This window comes from Apteryx mantelli, chromosome 14, assembly GCF_036417845.1.
Source record: "Apteryx mantelli isolate bAptMan1 chromosome 14, bAptMan1.hap1, whole genome shotgun sequence".
Classification (NCBI taxonomy): domain Eukaryota; kingdom Metazoa; phylum Chordata; class Aves; order Apterygiformes; family Apterygidae; genus Apteryx; species Apteryx mantelli.
The window spans coordinates 12,917,911-12,935,880 of NC_089991.1; the positions used below are offsets into that span (position 1 = coordinate 12,917,911).

Sequence of the window (17,970 nt, forward strand, 5' to 3'; positions counted from 1 at the left end):
GGAATCCTACGCCCCTAAGACCAAAGGGGAAGTCTGGAGCAATGAAAACTTACCCTTGGTGGAAGAGGATCAGGTTAGGGAACACTTAAAGTGGACAAACAAGTCCGTGGGCTCTGATGGGATGCACCCATGAGTGCTGAGGGAGCTGGCCGATGTCATTGCTAGGCCACTCTCAATTATCTTTGAAAGGTCATGGTGACTGGGAGAGGGTCCTGACAACTGCAAGAAGGCAGATACCACTCCTATCTTCAAGAAGGGAAAGAAGGAGGATCTGGAGAACTACAGGTTGGTCAGCCTCACCTCAATCCCTGGAAAGGTCATGGAGCAAATAATCCTGGATATCATTTCTAGACATGTAAAAGACAGGAAGGTGATCAGGAGTAGTCAGCATGGATTTGCAAAGGGGAAGTTGTGCTTAACCAACCTCATAGCTTCTATGATAAGATGACTGGCTTGGGGGACAAGGGGAGAGCAGTGAATGTTGTCTGCCTTGACTTTAGTAAGGTTTTTGACACTGTCTCCCACAACATCCTCATAGACAAGCTGATAAAGTACAGGCTAGATAGCAGAGAGCAAGGTAGATTGAAAACTGCCTTAATTGCCAGGCTTAGAGGGTCATGATCAGCAGCAAAAAGTGCAGCTGGAGGCCAGTCACTAGTGGTGTCCCCCCAGGGGTTGATCTTGGGGCCCATACTGTTTAACATTTCATTAATGACCCAGATGATAGGACTGAAACCACTCTCAGCAAGTTCACTGGTGACACAAAACAGAGGAGTGGCTCATACACCAGAGCGCTGTGCTGCCATTCAGAGGGACCTGTAAAGGCTGGAGAGATGGGCAGAGGGGAACCTCATGAAGTTCAATAAAAGGCAGTGCAGAGTCCTGCACCTAGGGAGGAATAACCCCAGGCACCAGGACAGGCTGGGGGCTCACCTGCTGAAAAACAGCTCTGCGGAGAAAAATCTGGGAGTCCTGGTGGACAAGGTGAACACGGGCCAGCAATGTGCCCTTGTGGCCAAGAAGGCCAATGGTATCTGGGGCTGCATTAGGCAGAGTGTTGCCAGCAGGTCAAAGGAAGGGATCCTTCCCCTCTACTCAGCACCGGTGAGGCCACATCTGGGGTGCTGTGTCCAGGTCTGGGCTCCCCAGTACAAGAATGACATGGAGCTACTGGAGCAAGTCCAGCAAAGGGCCACAAAGATGACTCAAGAACTGGAGCATCTCATACAAGGAAAAGCTGAAAGATCTGGGACTGTTCAGCCTGGAGAAGGCTCAGGGTGTGTGTGTGGGGGGAATCTTATGAATGTTTATAAATATCTGAAGGGTGGGTGTAAAGAGGATAGAGCCAGACTCTTTTTAGTAGTGCCCAGTGACAGGACAAGAGGCAATGGCCAAAAACCGAAACACAGGAAATGCCATCTGAACCTAAGAAAACACTTCTTTACTGTGAGGGTGGTAGAAGAAGTTGCCCAGAGAGGCCACAGAGCATCCATCCTTGGAGACATTCACTGGACATGGTCATGGGCAACCTGTTCTAGCTCACCCTGCTCGAGCTGGGAGGTTGGGCCAGATGATCTCCAGAGGTCCTTTCCAACCTCAGCTATTCTATGCAAGCAAGGGGTGGGAAGATTTAAAAAAAGTTTCTCTTGCGTGCATGTTCTAAGCTCTGTTCTAGATCACCCAAGGATCTTGTTTTATGCTTTCATTACATTTGTTCAAATTTCAGAAGTTCTGTAAAGCTGAGAATGCATGACAGACTGGCTTCAAAACAAAGATGACACACTGGTTTAGTATATTACACTGACTGTTTCAAATGCACCCCTCATGTAGGCCTGCAAAGGAAGTTATAACCACACTGCAGGATGTACAAGGAATGCAAAACAGAAGTTTCAAACCTCCAAAAGAACACTAAAAAAAGACATGGAAGCTAGTATTTCGCATATACAAAATACTAAGTCCAAATCAACCTGCCAAATTCCTTCCGTCTCAGACAACTGTGGTCTAGTGCCCCACACATAGTAAGCAAAAAACCCCAAATGTTTAACCCTCTTGGCAGAGCTTACAGATAATGTATTTGAGGATGTGTTCATACCCAAGCTCCAAGCAATGGTCAATATGCACAGCATCCAACTTAACTGGACATACAGGACACAAATTTCTACCTTGGAAGTACACAGTTTAAGGTTGAAAACAAGATACAACTAGAATGCTGTTAATGTGGCAACAAAAATTGGTACAGCTTTACACACGCTCTTGGGCTTTGCTCTGCTTTTAACACAACAAACAACTAGAGGGTTATTCGCACTACTTTTTCAGTTCATAAATTTAAAAACAAATAAACAAATTCAAACTCTATCTATTTTATCTCAGAAATTATTTTATCTCAGAAATGTCTCTTTTTTTCCAGGCTCCAGAGGAGAGTATACATGAGCTCCTGCTCTCCCAGTATGAGCTGCATCTACCAACTTCATACAAGAAATATTACTTACTTGATAGAGTGCAGAAAAGATAAGATCAAAGTGAACTACCATGAAAAAGGCTTTGATATACTAAGAATCTTTCAGCTGTTTCATAATATTTTAAGAGCTAACTATGCAGAAGGAAAAGTGATACACTATGGTTGGGTCTGGCCTGCAGGAAATGTTCAGATTCTGCAGACTGCTTTCACTGTAGGAAGTTGCTAGTATCTGTGGTTTTGAAGTCTTCTAATTGTAAACTGTAATGCTTCAAATATACAGATGCCCAAGACTGAACACAGTCTGAAGTGACAAGAACTCAGAATTATGAACCCTCTGTTACCTTCTGTTGCATGTTACATTAGATCCCCACAAGATATTATCAGACAGTAAGGAAAACAATACCACAGGGAAAATAAGGATAAACTGTGGGTATCACTGCCTATTTCCTTATTTGACATTCTATTTCCTGTAAAGCCTTTGTGAAACACCATCACTAAGGGGGGGGGGCAGTATGACACTAGAGCAGTGGGAGTAAGAATGGCGGACAGATGTGAAAACCTTCACTCTTAGGTCCAGTTGGCATAACAGGCAATACAAGCCCCACAAAAGTTAAAAATTCTGCCTCTGTGCTGTATGCTTACAATTAGAAAAACGGTACTACCATATCCCCCAAGATCACTCAGTCTGACAGAGTTCTGTATGGAAGAACATACAGAAGTTGCCTGTCCATCCTATTCCCTGCCTCCCCAGAAGGGGTAGCATTTTGTTTCTTTAGAAAAACTAGCTTCCTCTGAAATCCAGGCTCATTCTTAATGATGCCAGTAGGCAGACTTTCTATTCAATTCTGTCAAGCGCTGAATCAGGCTCCGAGAATTATTTTCAATTGCTTCCAGAACAAAATGCATCAAGCTTGACCTTCATGCATATTGGTAAACCATTACCTGCAGCTCTCAGATCTCAACAGCTTACTACACCTTTCAAGTTTTTTGTCTCAAGTGAAGGAGTCCTCACCATATTAGCCAACTAGCAGTCATGTCATCTTCCATGCTGTTCTACTGAATCGTCCTAATACTGTACTGAAGACATGCTGAAGGTAAGTTGCCTTGTGCCAATTGAACTAGATGCATTTACAGGCTAAAAAATAAAAAATAAAATAAACTCCTCCCTACTGTTAGGATGAAAAAAACCAGTCAGAACTGATTCTTAACATGGAAGAACAGCATAGTGCCCAGTTCTCATTAAGCAGATCTGAGAAGAAATGGGAAAAACCTTTACATGACCTAATCAGAGGACAACAATCTGTTTTTACCCCTGCTGCACCTGCTGCTATTCTGTGAGTCACCATCTGTTCTTGCTCTCTAGCCATCACAACCTGAATGATATAAGGCACATCTCCAGAGAGAATACTTGCTCCCTACCACTCGTGAGAAATTCATTACTACTCTCCTATTCCTTGACCTAGGAATAACTGCAAATATTTCAGACCATATTTCTGCTACGCAGAGTAGAATAGTATGAAATGATTGAACTATCACCTCTTTAATCCTTTGAGCAGTTTATCCACACATTTTTGTCAGCTGAGACAACGATGAAAGGGGAAAGTTGACAGGAAAACCTGAAGACCACATGATTTAAGATTCATTCAGAAACATGCATTCATATCACTCCACATACAAGACAAATGGAGTAACTCAAGTTGTAACTAACAAAAACATTACAACGGTTCTGCAGCAAACCCCAGCCCTTTTCTTAAGGTGAGAGACTTAATGGAAGACAAGATGCCCTTATACTGGTTGTCACCTGGCTGGTGACAAATTCAGCCATCTGTTACAATGCTCCTAGTTGGCAGAAAATCAATGCTAGTCACTGAATTTCTGAAGTACGGTTATGTAAATTAGAACCATTGATGTAAACTCTATATTAGCAAATTTATATTTAGGTTCACAAAACCTATTAGCATATTAGTATTCAGACAAACAATAGGCTCAAAGAACACCTAACAGCTTGTATTGATTAGCATTTTTTGAAGAGCTCAAAGTGCTATATAATGAAAGTGAACTAACCATTAGCTGTCTCTCTTTAAATCTCAGACAACACTGAAGTTTGAATCTTGTTTCTACTGGACTTCCTATGTATAACAAAAAATCTCTCTCATATACATTATATACAGTGTTAAGGCTCTCAGAGTCATTGCAGAACACACTCTGATATAATGATCCAGAGGACAGACTCAACTGAAATACAATTTGAAGTCAGAAAATTCTAAACTTCATTTCTTAAATAGCGTGGCTATTTTAAAAACCTTTCTGTTGGCACTGTCACTTTTGTTGTCAGAAGACAAATCAAAACTTAAGTACGAGCATATGCCAAGTAGGCCATGGTTTAATATCATCCTTGTGCCATCATTCACTACTTTCTTCATTTCCATACTTCTTAGACTATTTTTTTGTCCTGAAACGTAAGTGAATCAAAAACCAAAGTTACTGCAATGTGTTACAGTTCTTTTTGACAGGAATATTACACAGCAGTCCACACTTTCTTTTGGCTGTTAGTATGCTGTAAGCTGACTCATTTGATATTACATTCCTGCCTGATCTCTGCAAATTGGTGTAGTTTCAGTACTGAAAGTTTTCCCCCCTCCTTTTTAACTACAGGTTTAAGTCACTCATATATTCTCACAGAGCTGTTACACTACTTCCAACATCCAAATCAACTTCTACAAATTACAGTTCAGATCTTTCATTTCTGCAACCTTACTTTACCTATACAAAGGCAACGGTACAATTTGTGCGCTCCCCAGATGAAGATCTTTTTCCCTTCTAAACCTGAAGGTCAAACTTCTCATGCAACTCTACTCCCTCATTTTGATACCAAGTAATTCCTTAACATAAAGGGGGTTTTTTGAAAATAAAGAAACACCCAGAGAGGCTCACACAGAATAGGGGTATCTATATGTAAGCACATCACATTACACAGCTGGCAAATCTGCAATTTCACTGAAAGTTAAAGAGCTGGTCAATAGTTAATAGGATTGCGTACATGAAGAGTCATTTGGGATTTCTTCAGGTTGCTTAGCAACAGGTGAGACTGCTCAAAGCCACAAACCATTTATCCATACGGAGTAGCCAGTGTTAGAAGCAGTTACTACTGTTGCTTTGGACAAGAAAAACAGTCAGTACAAATAAAATCATGAAGATTTCCTAATACTCCTCCCAAGTGGCATGATATACAATATATAAGTTAATCAACAACAGAAATGAAACAATTCCAATTAATTTCCACTCTCCACATATTTTTCATGACTACTGTCTGCTACTGCTGCTGACTAAGCAAAAAAGAAGTTGATACCTGTGTAAACCATGATACAAACCATTAGAGAGCAAACAATGAAATACAAACAAGCTAAACTTGCATCACTAGGCAAATTCCAGAGCTCTTGTCTCAACTGGGGATTTATATCATTACACCAGCTTGTTCTGAAGTTGGAAGAGTAATATAAACCTTTTCAAGGAAATGTATATTTAAAACACCACAAGATACCAGATACACTGAGATGTGAGATGCCCTTATTTTAATACAGTCTCAACTATGGGGGGGGGGGGGGGGGAGGGGGAAGAATCCTACTTGTCAACCTCAAGCCTGAATTATGAATTGCTGAAAAAGCAGCCAAAATAGGTGAGCAACAGAAGTCCCAAAGGCTTACTGCTTTTAAAATCATGGTCTCATTACTGGTCTCACACGATGGGGAAAAACTAGTCAATGTCACAAGGAACAGTGCCACAGCAATATAGTATGCATTAAATTCTGATACAGAAAAAAGTAAAAACTCCAAACTGAAAGACAAACATAAAGCAAAAGCCATTATAGACAGTTATCTGCCTGCAACTGGTTCTACTTTTTTTTGTATTTTGACAGATTCAGAGGGAAGGAGTTCTGCCTGAGGGAAGTGATCTTAAAGGTAGCATTATTTTACAACAGAGGCAAGAGACTGAAATTGCACACACTAGTTCATTACATCTAATCTCTCTGGAAGCCAGAGGCTGAAAGCTAAGCAATAGGATAACTCATCCAATGAATAATGAAACATTTAAAGATCTAATTTGCCACAAGTTGGGAGGTTACCAGTACTCAACTTTTACTAGCATCTCCTGGAAACATTGTTGTAGACCATAAGATGTAACTATTGGCTAGAAACTTGTAGAAGCAGAAGCTCATCAACCAAGATCAGAGCCATGTCAAGTGCAAAACACAGCATGCAGACAGGGTAGGCTTTATTAATAATCTTCTTTAAAACCAACACCTAATAAAACATGGATCTGGATCCTCAAACTTAAAACAGCCATTTCTTCACTCACTACAGCAACTAGTGCCTACCGTAAGACAACCACGCAACTTATAAAGGGAGGCAGTGCCTGCGTTCATAGGGCACTTGAGACATTCCAAAGAGCTGGATCCTATAAATCAGTCAGTAACTGGAACGCTGCCCCCTTGGGCAAACAACTTTCTCTGTGCCTTATTATCCTGATCCTGCAGGAGGGCAGAGCCCATACCTGAACCTTTTTAAAGCTCATTTAGGCATACTGATGAGGGGCATTATCAAAAAGCTAGGCACTATACCAGTTAAGAGACAGATGGACACGGAGAAGAAGATTGAATTAGAAGCTTAACCACTTTCTAATCAAAGTATCAAAATGATCAAGATAAGGAAGCATCTAATTTTAAGTGTAATAAAAATATTTTTATTACAAGATAAAAAATAGTTCAGAATTACATTCAACACTGCCCATGCTAGCACTGAAAAAACCCTCCACTTACCAACAGCAGATGGGAAGCCTTACCCAGCAGCAAGGCACAACCCCTTAAACACTGTAAGAATACAAATAAACAAACCATGCATTGCTGCAGGGCTGTCATTCTAGAAGTCAGCCTGTGTTTTTGCTAACAAACCTAAGTGTGAACCACAAGTAAATGGATGCAATAGAGTCTGTCAGTTTGTAGACAAAATTCAGTGCCTCTTTTGCTGCTTGGCAGAGCTGAACAATAAGAAACAAACTGAAGATTTTTTTACTGCTGTTAGTCAGCATCTAAATGAACAGCGACCATTTAAGAGGAGTAACTTCAAAAGCACTATGTTCAAAAGCAGAGAAAGAACACAGTCAGAGGGGACTAACCTAAAGCATGAGTTAAGCTGAGTTAAGTTGAGACCAGCATACATACTTGTACAGCAAGGAGTGGTGATCTGGGGAAGCAGAGAGACACTTCCTGTAGGAAAGAGCATAAGACCTTATATCTTGCTGTTTATCTTTGGACAGTAAAGTCCTGCTTAAAAGCAAAGGAAGACAAAAAACCCAAAATGCATAGCTCAGAAGAACCTAAGAGTTTTCATATTCCAGGAGAGTGATATTACAAGGGTCTCTCACCAAGTTACTTTCCTCAGATTCTCCACTAAACACCTTGCCTTCTCCGAGTGCAGGGCCTACTTTGCTTTTCTAAAGCTATCTCAACTGGCTTCTGGTTTTCTATTTTTTGATCTAATCACCACTTCCAATCTGCAATGCTGAGAAACAAGGGACACGAGGAGAGAGAGGATAGTATCTCTGCAGAAGCAGCATAAGCATTTGAGTTCTTACTTAGAATTAGCATCAAGGAACAGGTTTTATAATAAGTCAACACTTGTAACAGCTGCTCTATGCCAGTGACCTGGCAAGGGTCATCTTTCAGCAGCCAAATATGCTCAATTGTTCCCCTTCAGACCACAGCTAAGGTATTTAGCATTACTTTTTGTAAAGTTTTACTGTTCTGTGTCACATGAGACAAATACCCACAGACTTAGAAGGGACATACCTATGTTATTTCTTACATTACAAACAGATCAAAACACTGAGTTTCACAGGCAGTGTATTATTTATTTTTGTTTAAATAATGTATAATACAGATGTATGATAGAGGAATGAGAAATGTTTCTCTTCTGTTCTCAGATTTCTCAGCATAGCTTTGCATCTCAAGTCATCAGAAGTTGTGTCCCACTCATTACACAAAGGAGATATGGAGTAGAGAGGGGGAAGCTGTAGAAACACCAATTTGAAGTTCATATTACTTAAGCTTTACTGCCTAATAAATACTGAAGTACCAGATGAGAACAGACATCATAATTTATGGCCTTTCGAGATGCCTGGGGCAGGGATGAAAGAAAGAAAAAGAGAAGAGGCCTGAACTGATGGCTACTTTGCTAAGTTCCTCCTGTGGAAGCACTCAGCCATTGAAAACTGACTTTCTCACAGGCTCAGAAGTGCAAACTGAAGCTCAATCAGCATTTGGGGATTTTCATGACAAAACTTTGTAAGCCAGTTGTAACCTGCCACAGGTCTCACCATACAGGTCAGCCATTACTTTTATTTTTAAAGAACACAAAAGCATTTTTGTAATCCTCTGATAACAGCTGGCCCCCAAACAGTCAGAATAGTCTGCATATGCACTAATTCCTGTGCTAATTTGAGTTTCTTTCTGCACTTCCAGAGGTATAGCCCTCAACTGCTGAAAAGATGGGACTGGGCATGTTAGACAAACAACTCTAAAACAAAAGGAATATCCTTCCTTCCCTCTCTTTGTTTTGCACCAAAATAGTTCTGGCAACTGCTCATATCCTTAGCTTAGGTTTGATAGAGAAAAGCTGGCAATCATTTTGTCACTGAGAAAAAAGAAAGTTAAGTGAGGTTGTTGTAGAGGGACCTGCTGTAAGATGTAGGCAGGGCAGCTCATTCTAGCTTAACCAGGACATTTCAACCATTGTAACAAGGAAGATAGGTATGTTACACTGAGCATTACAGAAAAAAAATTGATCCTTCCGATCTGACTGAAAGCCAAAGCCAAGATCAACTTCACACTTGAAAATTTGAGTTCTCCCAAATTTCAGAGAGTATAAAACTCAAAGCCTTTGGAATTCACAGAAATATTCCTACATTTGTTTTATAAAAATCCTAAATCAGATCCTCCTAAAGATGGTTTTTCCTACTCTAGGGAGAACTTCAGTATCTCTAACTGGACTTATTCCAACCTAACTTACCCTACAATTAGAAATACTGCTTCTCTGTAAAGTTATATTTTAAGCCTGCAAATTTCATCCTACAGGGTAGTGTCAGTCTGAAAGAAGTTTACTGATTTTTTTCTCTAAAAAACCCACAAACTTAGCTTTATGCCTGTACTACTCTCCAAACCACTTAACTCAAAAGAAAAAGTTACTTAGACCCTATGACTCCACCACTAGAACAGGTTTTGTTTTGATATCCAACATCCATCTAACAACTCAAAGCTGGCAGCAGGTCCAGTCATCTTCTCTTAGGCCTGCAATTTTTCCATTTGGCTCCACTGCAGCTTCTTGAAGTAAAAAGCAAAAAGGATACCCATAAGCGGTCATGAGCTAGAACACCTAGCTACACAGACATTACAGTGAAATTCAAGTTTATTCCCACTTGGATTAAAATCACAAGGACTAAGACTTTACAAAATATTTTCTGCATGCCAAGCAACAGAAATTTCTAGAGAGTCAACTATTTCACCTCTCTCCTCACCTTCAGAGGCATGACTTTAGCACAGAAAATTCTTTACCCTCAAATACAGAGATCCTATCATTTAAGACTGATCCATCATGACATGCTTACAGGTTAAAAAAAAAGTCAGCATAATACTAGTCATAAGCTAAACTGAAAACAGTACAGGGCAACAGACAAGAAAAGAGAAGATGGCTATCAGCACAAAAAGACTTTAGAATTCGGTATTTCACACTTGCCTCAGAAAGGAATGAGGCTCCTAACAGATTATTTGTATGTAACAGACAGCTTACAAACTTCTGGCTATCAATGCTGCACTCCACCAGCTATGCCTTTCTGGAAGAGGCCCAGAGTTAATATAGCAAAACTAGGACCTCTGACAAGTGTAACTTTCATTGCCTACAAAAATTATTGGGCATTCTTTAAGAATAGCTTAAGATTAGATTAATTTTTTTTTTTCCTTACCCCAATGAAGTAGCTGAAGACTATCAAGTCTACCAGTAGTTCTGGCAAGGAGAAGTTATGGATTACTTCAAACCAACTCCAGAGACTTTAGGTAGTCAGCTATAACACACATCAGGCTTCTAGAAAAAACTATCACTTTCACCTTTGGTTTAGTTCAAGTACAACAGACTAAAGCCAGCATAACAGCTAGCACCACCCTAAGACCTGCTCTACTTTGATTTCCTCTCTTTCATTTTCTGTTATGTTACCTAAAGTCAGACAAAAATGCTCAGGTTCTAATATTAAAAACCGCAATAATCAAGTATTTTCTAACTCATCCAAAAGGCCTTTTCTGCTAACTTTGTGAATGCTGTCCCAGAAGTATCTACTGTTATGAGCAAAAATATCAGCGTGTACATACAGTAGTACCATCTTTGTTTTCTTTAATGTACTTTCATTAAAAAGTGTTGCTCTGTATGCGATTGTAACTATTTGCAAGGAGAAAGAAAAGCTCAATTTTTCTGATCCAATCTTCCAACAGATACATCCTCAGACATTTCAGAACATGAGTGGTATATCAAAACCAAGATGCATCTTTTCAAAAATGTAAACACACTTTGGCTCTTACAGGAGTGGCTTTTTAAAGTGTGAATTGCAATAGCAGATTTACAAATCTTTGGAGTATATTCCAGAAAGATTGCATATAAGTACACAAATATTAAGACAGCAAGGAAGAGTTTGCTGTTTGGTCAGATGCCTAAAGATTTCGTGTTTAAAATCAAGAGCTTCAAATTTGGAGTATCATCAGTTGCATGATGAACTCAAATTGATGCTATTGTGGCAGCAACAAGTGGACAGAAGAGCAGAAGAACAAGATTTTATAATCAGTGAGGAAAATAAGTTTTCCCACTACATACTTAATGTATGTTCCTGTTTCTGAGACTGCAATGCCACAAAAAAAAAAAAAGAAAAAGAAAAAAGAAAAAAGAAAAAAGAAAAAAGAAAAAAGAAAAAAGAAAAAAGAAAAAAGAAAAAAGAAAAAAGAAAAAAGAAAAAAGAAAAAAGCAAGCCCCCTCCCAAACAAACAAATCCCCCCACCACCACCACAGAATTCCTCCAGAAGAGCCTGAAGTTTATGCTTGGCCCATATGCACGAAGTAAGACTTGTCTGCCATGTCTTCTTTATTTTGCTTACGTTTTCTAGCCTTCAAGTGATTAACTCATACTTAAAAGAATATAACCTAAGCATAAAAAAAGGCAGTTGCCCATTTCCCACAAGCCAAGAACTGGTGACTCATTTAGCTAGATTTGATGTATACAGGATTCTTCTTAAGAAAAATTTACACTTAAAAATAAGATAGAGATTTGCAGAGGTCCCTGGGTTGGTATGATTCTTTTTCTAAAGGATTTTGTACAATTGCACTTTCTAGTATGTTCTAAGCTGTACGTTTTGCTAAACTGTCCTTTAGCAAAAATAGTTCCACTACGTTAAGCATACCAACTGTAACACCTCTGGAAAAGGTGAGTTCAGTTCACAAGATGTGAGCATTTTATCACCAAGTATTACAGAACTACCTTATTAGGAAACTCACTAGGTTTACTCTTTCCAGAGAGGGAATAAGAAAATAGAAAACTTGGTCAAAAGAAAGATTTTAGAAAAAAACTGAAATGCAGTCTTTGTGTCAACTTCTGCACTCACTTTTCTTTGGGATGCCATTCTAAAAAGTCTTGGTAGTTAAAAACAATCCAACATGCACACCAAGTTTGATTTATGGCACCTTGAAGTGTTAGCTTTCAGAGCTTGATAGCAGTGTCCACATTTCCTAAAGCTGTCACTTCTGCTTGTGAAAGCACAGGCTAGACAAAAATAGCATACACTGGAAACATGGCGGCTTGCTGCAAATGACTTTTTCACAATTGGTTGAAAGCAGCATTTTCTTTGTAGGGAATACTCACTATGTGCAACCCTTAACATAAAGGTAAGTCCGTTAAGAATTAATAACACATTATATCATACAGATCAAGACTAAAATGTAAATGAAAGAGATGGTTGAAAACCTCATCTCTGGCCTTCTCCTAACAAATATATCTAGGGCCTTACGAGAGACTGCAAAGTCTTCATAAACACACTACTTTGCATTTAAATCTTGGCTTAATCCCAGATCCAGCCAAGGTCATGCAATACATCAGGGATAAGACACACGTTCACTTTCTGCATGAGTTATGACCCCCTTTTCCATCTATAAGGTTGGAGCAAGGGAGACACACACCTACAACCTGATGTACTGACAGACTTGTGTAAATACCAAGTGTTATTCCTCAACCTACAGCTAACCTACCGTGAAAAGGGCCTACCCCTGCTAAAGGCCAGGTCTGGGGGCTCCCCCCAACCCAGCGGAGGGGAGGAGCAACCTCCGCAAAGTCGTGGACAAAGCTCGCGGCTCCGCATCCCCACTCGCACCATGAAGCCTCCCCGCCCTCGGGTGGGTGCCTCCTCGGCGACCCCCCCCCCCCAAATAACGCTCCTTTTTAATTATCTCCTTTCCGAGAGGCCGCACCACTGCGCCCCGCTCCCGCCGGGACTCTGCTTGGCGCTGCCGCCGCGGGCAGGGGGGCTCCCCGCTCCCTGAGACCCCGAAGGGGGCTGCCGAAGCCCGTTCGCGGGGCAGGCGGGAAGGGCGCCCGCCGCACAGCGTGGGCCCGGGGTGGCCCCTGCGCGCGGGGCCGGCGGGGCGCGGGGGCAGCGGGGGGAAGGCGGGGGGGGGGGGAAGGAACCCCTCGGCTCCCCTCCCCCCACAGCGCGCGGCCTACCGCCGAGGGGGGGCGGCTCGAGCGAGGCCCGGCGCGCGCGCCGCCCGCAACCGTCCCCAGAAGGACGCGACCGCGCCGCCGGCCGTCGCCCGCTCCCCGGCGCGGCCGCGGGCCCTCGGCCTCCCCCTCACCTGCGGGCGGAGCGGGACGGGGCGGGAGCGGGAGGCGTCACTTCACCACAGGCCTGCCCGGCGGACGAGAAGCACCTCACGCAACGGCGTGCTCAGCCGCCGGCTACATATATCCGGCGCGCAGCCTAGCCCGGCGGCAGGCGGTGCAGCCAATCAGAGAGCGGAATTCGCCTCACTCGGATGCTGGTTGGCCAACTGTGAGGAAAGAAGGAGGGCCAGCAGTTGAGCGGCAACACACTCCACAAACCACGCGGCCCAGCTCCGCAGAGTCGTAAGAGTGACCGACATCTAGCTGAGCCAATAGCAGGTGGATTCCCCACTGCTAGGGTGGGGCGAGATCTGATGGATTTGCATGGTAGCCAATAGAACGACGCTCTCTGAGCTGCTAGGCGCGGGGGGCGGCACTGGCCTGACGCGGTAGTGTGGTTGAGCCACACAGCAGCGCCCTTGAGAAGGTGCTGGTAAACCCCGTTATAGATAGGGGCGGTACCCCATGCGGCATGGAGCGCGGCGGCCAATGGGAGAGCGCAGCGGGCCCTGACGGACAGGCCGGCTCCCGGACGTTCTTAAAGGGGCAGGCAGCCCGCCGCGAGGGCGGTGTTCCGCACCCAGCACCACCCCCTGCTGGAGCGACGGGGCCGGCGCCCAACATGGCGGCGGAGGGCCGCGGGGGGAGGCCCAAAGGCGACCAGACCCACTCCGCCTCCCCCAGCACCCGGCCAGCCCCCCGGCTCTGCACCCCCCACACCACCAGCCCCATCACCCTAGGCAGCCCCGAGGCCCCCCACCCAGCACAGCCGGCCGTCAGGGCCACCCCACAGCCTGCACAGGCCTTGCTGTGCCGCCCGCCTGCATCCCTACACTCAGCACCACAGACTTGCAGTGCCCGTTTCTCCCCTTGCCGCGCTCTCCATCCCCCAGGGCTGCTCCTGTGGCAGCGAAGTGCTCCTCGCTTCGGGGCCGGCTGCTCTGTGCTGGCGCCGACCTGCAGCCATGCCCTGCCCCGGGCAGGCTACGGGCTCCCCAGGTTACTGCTCCCACGACAGCCTCATCAGTGCTATACAGCCTTACCGGCTCTGAGGGCAGCCCTCTCAGTCCCTGCAGTGCTAACCCACTTAGAAACCGCCAGGGGGGTCAAGTAAAAGCTTTTCTTCAGCTTTCTGCACAGGACTGCAACCAAGGCCAGCAGAAACAGGTTCCCAAACAGCACGTCCACTCACGCAACAAAGCTGAAGATAGCAGTCACCATCTCTAAGCTAGAAAAACATGCGCTGACTTTCCCTGCCCACCCTCAAGAGACCCCAGACAGAGCAGAGAGATTCATTCAGCTGTTCCTCCCTCACAAGTTTTGACCAAAGCAGATGGGTCATCTGTCCTAGAAGAATGACAAGTCAAGCAGGGAATTTTCCAACCCACTATGCAAGGCCCAAGCAATCCTGCAAAGGAGGAGTGAGCTCTCAAAGTTCACAGCTCCTTGTTGCTCCCAGGATATGCTTGGGGACTAGCAGGTGCTAGGCCAGGGAGCCTGAGGAGAGAAGGTTGGAAAGGGAGCAGACACTCGGTCTGAGCAAGGCAACTCATGGAAGGCCAAATTTCTCCCCTTTGTTTATATCATCTCCTATCCCCACTAGACCTATGACATGAAGCAGTCAGATATATTTGACCCTATAATAGTGACTCCCCTCCCCTTCGCCATATCCCTGAACATTGCCTAAACCCTTCCTGCCATGTCTTGCAGAGATACAGACAGTGGACTGGCATTGGGCCATGCTCAACATTAATATCCTTCCCCCCCTACACCCCCCCCCCCCGCTATTTATAGACTAAGCCACATTGCAATCCGCCAGTTCATAAATCAGTAGCAGAGATTTTTGGAAAGCTTAACATGAGACCAATGACCCAGCACAAAAGCCATCCAAAATAAAACCTCTCTGCCGGTCAGACCCCAGACATCTCTCTGGGAACAGCAGCATTACAACCAAGAGACAGGCTCTCGGATAATTCTACTTCTCTTGTGAGAAGGTTGATGCAACAACAGGGTCCTACACACATTAGGAATGAGTGTCCTCTTTCCTCTCATTCAACTGAAGCTTGCTAGGAAAGACATTCACATCACCTTCTCCCCAGTCTTCCTGGCAGAGGCACAGCATATTCACTATAAATTCATTGCAAGGGGGAGAGTTAGCCAGGGCCAGCTGAAGTCCCAAGATGCAGCTACAGCTAGTGTCTTAATAGATAACCAGATACACTCCCTACCCCACCTATTTTTTCAGCTACAAGTTAGGGCTCTTAATAGGGAGATATTGAAGCACAGCACACAGTTAGTGAGTGTCACGCACTCCCCCCCCCCCCCAGCTCTATCAGCTTTTCTCAGCTCTGACCTACTGCACAGTCTCCTTACTTGGTCACCCAAACCCTGGCAATGCACCTTAACTGCAATCCCAGCCCTCACAACAGGCTTCACCTCACTTGCTTGAATCCCAGACTCCTCCTCCTTGACTCAAATTTTTAAGAAAAGAACCCATTCTCCTTCAAAGGGCCAAACAGCCAGGAAAAAAAAAAAAGAAGCAGACACACAGACACCCCCAGGGGACAGCATCCTTTCACTCAGCCTACTTTGAAGTAGAGACCCCCAAACCCCCTAATTTCATTCTATAATCCAGTCTACCAGGGCTCTTCTATTCCAGTACACCTCAAAGACAGAGCTTTGTGAAGCAGCCAAGCCAACCCTCACCCCTACTGCCCCATCTTTATAACTCTACCCATCTCCCTCCTGCAGCCACTTTGTCTCTGTGCTGATCATTAGCTTTTAATCACAAACAGGCATACCACTATGCTAAGAGTGTTGAAATTCCCCAGCAGCTGTTATGGATCCCCATTGACTACAAACTTTCTCAACTGCTTTCTCTTTAACCCCTTCTAGGATCTCATGCCTTCAGATTGCCTCAGTTTTATTCCCGCCTCAGGCAAACTGAGCAAGTTTGTTCAGCTGAGAGAAATTCTGCTGCATTATGACCCCAAGCAGAGTTCATCCAATATCAGCTCCAGTGCATCTCCTAACAAGGAGTGAAAATATTTTAGTATAAGAAAAACAGAAAGAAAAATATAACTGAAGGAGCAGGCTGTAGTTAAGCTGTAGTGCTGTCAGAGAAAAACAATTATGCAAGAATTAAATAGCTATCCCTAAAAAGCTACTAAAAGCACTTCGTGGTTAGTATAAGAACAGGCCAAATGGTATATGAACACTGGCATCAAGTGCAGTTTGGGTAAGGCTTGCTACAAACAGGGCAGTTTGGCCTAAACCAATTCATACCAGTACCAAAAAAGGCATTAGCTCTGCTACTCCTGTTTTGTTGTAGCCTTTTCTCTATGCAGTAGCAACTGTATCTCTCTTCAATTGCACCACTCTCCCTGTGTTTCTGTTTAGTTAAGCCCAGTTATTGGCCCATGGATGACTTTGCAAAATCTTTTGAAAACCACTCTTTTTGTGGAGCTATGCCAGGACCTGGCAGGCAACTAGCTAGAACTTAATACAATGGGAATGATTTTGCCGGTGCAACGTTAAAGTTAAGTCAAACTACGGCGAGGCCTGGGTCATCCCTGCTTGGGGATGCACGCCTGCATTTACGCCAGTGCTGCTCCACAGATCAACCCAGAGTCCATCTGCTCCCTAATAACAGCTCAGCTTTTGTGTAACAGAGGGGGCAAACCTGGCTCCCAGCCTGCCCGCTGCCTGGGAGAGGTGGGGGCAGGCCGGGGGGAAGGGCTGGGATATATATTAAATATTATACATTATATACACACACACACACACATATATATATCAGAGTGTATATATCACTGATATATATTACCCTATAGGGGGTGCAGGGTCTGTGTGAAGCTGGGAGGCCTGTATGGAGCAAGGGGTCTATAGGGGGCTGGGGGAGGCCTGTGTGGGTTTGGGGGGAGCCCGTGCAGGGCCACAGTCTGTGCAGGGCTGGGAGGCCTGAACGGATGGAGAGGGCTGGGGGGGCCTATGTGGGGCTGGGGTCAGCGTGGGGCCAGGGAGGGGAGAGGCTGTACAGTGCAAGGGGTCTGTGCGGGGCTGGGGGGGTCTGTACAGCGCAAGGGGTTTGTGTGGGGCCGGGGGGTCTGTGCGGGGCTGGGGGGGTCTGTACAGCGCAAGGGGGTTGTGTGGGGCCGGGGGGGCTGTTCAGGGCTGCAGTCGTGTGGGGCTGCGGAGGTCTCTGTGGGGCCAGAGGGCCGTGTGGGCCCGGGAGAGGTCTGTGTGGGGCCGGGGAGGGCGATGCAGGGCTGGAAGGGTCTCCGGGGGGGCCGGGGAAGGCCCCGGGGGCCGGCGGGCAGGGCCGGCGCGGCCCGCAGGAGCGGAGCGGAGCAGAGCAGAGCAGAGCGCGGCCCGCCCCTTCCTCCGCCCGAGCCGCCGCGCCGGAGCCGCCGCCGCGTTCGGCCATGCCGGTGGGTGTGGGGCCGGTGGGGCCGGTGGGGGCCAGTGGGGGCCGGTGGGGTCGGGCCTCCCCGCGGGGGCCGCCTGCCCAGCCCGCGGCGGGCCGGGGCCTGGGCCCGGCCGCGATCGGC

The 17,970-nt window shown here is 45.1% G+C and overlaps 1 protein-coding gene across 4 annotated transcripts in view; it reads right to left on the reverse strand.

Moving 5' to 3' along the window:
• The window catches only part of G3BP1 (G3BP stress granule assembly factor 1), a 28,404-nt gene extending 14,906 nt beyond the window's left edge, over positions 1 to 13,498 (reverse strand). For all 4 annotated transcript variants that reach the window (XM_067304587.1, XM_067304585.1, XM_067304586.1 and 1 more), the window contains exon 1: positions 13,393 to 13,498. The gene's annotated coding sequence lies outside the window, so the exon portion shown is untranslated. The remainder of the gene's footprint in view (positions 1 to 13,392) is intronic.
• Between the last annotated feature and the right edge of the window lie 4,472 nt (positions 13,499 to 17,970).